The 5,411-nt window shown below is 39.6% G+C and overlaps 1 long non-coding RNA gene across 1 annotated transcript; it reads right to left on the bottom strand.

Annotated features, from left to right (window-relative positions):
• Window positions 1-1,111: 1,111 nt before the first annotated feature.
• Window positions 1,112-4,836, bottom strand: LOC127168606 (uncharacterized). The gene is made up of 4 exons (XR_007828124.1): window positions 4,562-4,836; window positions 3,541-3,746; window positions 2,919-3,334; window positions 1,112-1,290 (listed from the first exon to the last, which is right to left on the bottom strand). It is a non-coding gene; the product is annotated as an uncharacterized LOC127168606 (long non-coding RNA).
• Between the last annotated feature and the right edge of the window lie 575 nt (window positions 4,837-5,411).

Below are 5,411 nucleotides of genomic sequence, written 5' to 3'. Positions count from 1 at the left end.
TCCCCCTCCCCCCTGACTCGAGGTTGCCAGCTAAGCTGCAGGATTCCGCAGGAACGTAGGCTGCTACAAGGAGCTTCCAATGGCAAGTGACGAGTCCTACACAATAAGTTTTTTTTTTTTTTTTTTTCTGTTACTTATGTTTATGCTTCACGAGAGATGTTTTGCGAAGTAATTATGTGTCGCAAAAATTTACTAAAGGCGATTAGCCAAATATTTCGTAAAGATGTACTGTAATACCACATTTCAGTCGGAACATAGATTGTTTTCATACCGTGCTAGTGGTGCGATATAAAGCTTTTTATGAACGCATTTAGCCCGGGCGACCGTGGAAAATCCACTGTGTACGGAAGCACGGGGCTTTTAGCCTATACCAACAAACATTACCTGTCCAGGAGAAAATTAGCAACGTTGGCATCTGTCTTAACACTAGAACCGCCACGGGGTCAATACCCTACCTGTTATTCAAATGTACATACCTTAATTTCCATAAAACACTCAACCCTCCCAGTCATTGACTTTTACTAAAATTGTGTAATTTAAAATCCCCTGGTGTTAAAAAGTGTTTAGATAATACCAGATCGAAAAACGGAGCATTTATACCTAAAAGCACCATCGCGGGTCAAATTTACCCACTATATAATGCTTGTATTTTCGCACTGTCATAATCTTGCCGGTTATGTTTTTACCGTGTACATTGCTAGACAGCGCCTTTTACTCACTGAATTAGTGGTTATCAGTTTCACAAATAAAGTCAATATGAGTAAAAGAAGGCAGTTTATTGATGCCAAAGAAGTATTAGAAGCACTAAATACATGATTATTGCAGTAGGGGTTCGATCTTCAACTGGCTGGCAGGAGCCGCCACTGACAGGTCATGTGACCTGTCAGTGGCTGGTGGCAGCTGCCAGTCTGCCTGTCAGTGGCTGGTGGCAGCTGCCAGTCTGTCTGTCAGTGGCTGGTGGCAGCTGCCAGTCTGATTCTGACCTGCCAGTGGCGGGCTGGTGGCTGGCAGTCTCAACCGCTTTAGATCTGTGAGTATCACGCGTTCTCTGTCACTCTCGCTGCAAGGAAAACGCGTTAACCTCGGAGCGCTCTCGCGGCTGTCTGACTGACTGAACTAGTAGTGGAAGCGACAGTAAGCTGCCAGTTGAAACCACGGCCATTTAAATACTTTATTCATAATAAAACTTCATAAAATGTGGATAAATTAAAAGACTAGACCTATAAGAAAATATTTATGATCATGAAATAATATATTTCCTTGTAGCACGAGTGGTAGAAAACGCGTTACCTCGGAGCGCTCTCGCGGCTGACTGACTGAGCTGCCAATGGAAGCGACAATAAGCTGCCAGTTGAAATCACGGCCATTTAAACATTTTATTCATAATAAAACTCCATAAAATGTGGATAAATTAAAAGACTAGACCTATAAGAAAATATTTATGATCATGAAATAATATATTTCCTTGTAGCACGAGTGGTAGAAAACGCGTTACCTCGGAGCGCTCTCGCGGCTGTCTGACTGAGCTGCCAATGGAAGCGACAATAAGCTGCCAGTTGAAATCACGGCCATTTAAACATTTTATTCATAATAAAACTCCATAAAATGTGGATAAATTAAAAGACTAGACCTATAAGAAAATATTTATGATCATGAAATAATATATTTCCTTGTAGCACGAGTGGTAGAAAACGCGTTAACCGCGGAGCGCTCTCGCGGCTGACTGACTGAACTGCCAGTGGAAGCGACAATAAGCTGCCAGTTGAAACCACGGCCATTTAAATACTTTATTCATAATAAAACTTCATAAAATGTGGATAAATTAAAAGACTAGACCTATAAGAATATATGAATGATCATGAAATAATATATTTTCTTGTAACAAGAGTGATAGAAAACGCGTTACCTCGGAGCGCTCTCGCGGCTGTCTGACTGAGCTGCCAATGGAAGCGACAATAAGCTGCCAGTTGAAATCACGGCCATTTAAACACTTTATTCTTAATAAAACGTGGATAAATTAAAAGACTAGACCCATAAGAATATATTAGTGATCATAAAATAATATTCTTCCTTGTAGCAAGAGTGGTAGAAAACGCGTTACCTCGGAGCGCTCTCGCGGCTGTCTGACTGAGCTGCCAATGGAAGCGACAATAAGCTGCCAGTTGAAATCACGGCCATTTAAACATTTTATTCATAATAAAACTCCATAAAATGTGGATAAATTAAAAGACTAGACCTATAAGAAAATATTTATGATCATGAAATAATATATTTCCTTGTAGCACGAGTGGTAGAAAACGCGTTAACCGCGGAGCGCTCTCGCGGCTGAATGACTGAACTGCCATTGGAAGCGACAATAAGCTGCCAGTTGACATCACGGCCATTTAAACACTTTATTCATAATAAAACTCCATAAAAGGTCGACAAATTAAAAGACTAGACCCATAAGAATATATTAATGATCATAAAATAATATACTTCCTTGTAGCAAGAGTGGTAGAAAACGCGTTACATCGGAGCGCTCTCGCGGCTGACTGAGCTGCCAGTGGAAGCGACAATAAGCTGCCAGTTGAAATCACGGCCATTTAAACACTTTATTCTTAATAAAACTCCATAAAACGTGGATAAATTAAAAGACTAGACCGATAAGAATATATTAGTGATCATAAAATAACATACTTCCTTGTAGCAAGAGTGGTAGAAAACGCGTTACCTCGGAGCGCTCTTCGCGGCTGTCAGACTGAGCTGCCAATGGAAGCGACAATAAGCTGCCAGTTGAAATTACGGCCATTTAAACACTTTATTCTTAATAAAACTCCATAAAACGTGGATAAATTAAAAACTAGACCAATAAGAATATATTAGTGATCATAAAATAATATTCTTCCTTGTAGCAAGAGTGGTAGAAAACGCGTTACCTCGGAGCGCTCTCGCGGCTGTCTGACTGAGCTGCCAATGGAAGCGACAATAAGCTGCCAGTTGAAATCACGGCCATTTAAACATTTTATTCATAATAAAACTCCATAAAATGTGGATAAATTAAGAGACTAGACCTATAAGAAGATATTAATGATCATGAAATAATATATTTCCTTGTAGCAAGAGTGGCAGAGAACGCGTTAACCTCGGAGCGCTCTCGCGGCTGTCTGACTGACTGAACTGCCAGTGGAAGCGACAATAAGCTGCCAGTTGAAATCACGGCCATTTAAACACTTTATTCATAATAAAACTCCATGAACTGTTGATAAATTAAAAGACTAGACCTATAAGAATATATTAACGATCATAAAATAGTATACTTCCTTGTAGCAAGAGTGGCAGAGAACGCGTTAACCTCGGAGCGCTCTCGCGGATGACTGACTGAACTGCCAGTGGAAGCGACAATAAGCTGCCAGTTGAAATCACGGCAATTTGAACCATTTATTCGTAAGAAACCTCCATAAAACGACGGCATATAAAAAGACTAGACCCATAAGAATATATTAACGATCATGAAATTATATATTTCCTTGTAGCAAGAGTGGTAGAAAACGCGTTAACCTCGGAGCGCTCTCGCGGCTGACTGACTGAACTGGAAGTGGAAGCGACAATAAGCTGCCAGTTGAAACCACGGCCATTTAAACACTTTATTCATAATAAAACGCCATAAAAAGTGGATAAATTAAAAGACTAGACCTATAAGAAAACATTTATGATCATGAAATAATATATTTCCTTGTAGCACAAGTGGCAGAAAACGCGTTAACCTCGGAGCGCTCTCGCGGCTGACTGCCAGTGGAAGCGACAATAAGCTGCCAGTTGAAATCACGGCCATTTAAACACTTTATTCATAATAAAACTCCATGAATTGTTAATAAATTAAAAGACTAGACCTATAAGAATATATTAATGATCATAAAATAATATATTTCCTTGTAGCAAGAGTGGCAGAGAACGCGTTAACCTCGGAGCGCTCTCGCGGCTGACTGACTGAACTGCCAGTGGAAGCGACAATAAGCTGCCAGTTGAAATCACGGCCATTTAAACACTTTAATCATAATAAAACTCCATGAAATGTTGATAAATTAAAAGACTAGACCTATAAGAATATATTAACGATCATAAAATAATATACTTCCTTGTAGCAAGAGTGGCAGAGAACGCGTTAACCTCGGAGCGCTCTCGCGGCTGACTGACTGAACTGCCAGTGGAAGCGACAATAAGCTGCCAGTTGAAATCACGGCCATTTAAACACTTTATTCATAATAAAACTCCATGAATTGTTAATAAATTAAAAGACTAGACCTATAAGAATATATTAATGATCATAAAATAATATATTTCCTTGTAGCAAGAGTGGCAGAGAACGCGTTAACCTCGGAGCGCTCTCGCGGCTGACTGACTGAACTGCCAGTGGAAGCGACAATAAGCTGCCAGTTGAAATCACGGCCATTTAAACACTTTAATCATAATAAAACTCCATGAAATGTTGATAAATTAAAAGACTAGACCTATAAGAATATATTAACGATCATAAAATAATATACTTCCTTGTAGCAAGAGTGGCAGAGAACGCGTTAACCTCGGAGCGCTCTCGCGGCTGACTGACTGAACTGCCAGTGGAAGCGGCATTAACCTACCAGTCGGAATCACCGCCATTTAAACACTTTAATCGCGCTAAAAATAAAGAACTGAACAGGTTCACAATAAGAAATTAAGCACAAAACACAAAATCTGCCGAAAATCTATTGTCGCTGAAACTTGTTGAGGCATACTGCCAGCTGGCAGCTGCCAGTCAGCCCGCCCAAAATCAGACTGGCAGCTGCCACCAGCCACTGGCAGGTCACGTGACCTGCCAGTGACGGCTCCCGCCAGCCAGTTGAAGATTGAACCCCCTCTCGATTATTGGAGAGTCTGTTATGCGTCCTTGGTCGCTCAGCGTCTGACTGACGGCTCATCTGACAGCGATCTTATATTTAGATGTTTTAGCCTAACGTTACACATATTGTTAAAACTTTGAATTATTTATTTAATTTTTGTTTTGCAATTTCTATTGTCTTTTTGTTCGCTACTGTGTTGCTATTTATTCTAGTTTGTCCGTTTCCTGAAAAAAAATCCGATCTGTGTAATGAATACAACCTTTCTTTTTTTTTTTTTTTTTTTGATTACCCTAAGTTTATTTGTGTTGTAAATGATATAAGTAAACAAATTAATCATTCCTTAGGTGAAGCTGTGCACTTGAATTTGACATCGCATCATCATATGCAGTGTGCGCGAGTTATTATTACACGTTGTCTATGGGCTATTTTAGTAATTTAAATAACATGAATTCTCTTAATTTATTGAATAATGACAACGAATTCTTATATTGCACCACACAATTATGCAGTTACTTCCTTTTAATTCCCTTTGTCAGAGCAGTCTTGTTTATG

Source organism: Labeo rohita, chromosome 7 (assembly GCF_022985175.1).
Source record: "Labeo rohita strain BAU-BD-2019 chromosome 7, IGBB_LRoh.1.0, whole genome shotgun sequence".
In the NCBI taxonomy this organism is placed as follows: domain Eukaryota; kingdom Metazoa; phylum Chordata; class Actinopteri; order Cypriniformes; family Cyprinidae; genus Labeo; species Labeo rohita.
This window is presented reverse-complemented; position numbering and strand designations above follow the sequence as displayed.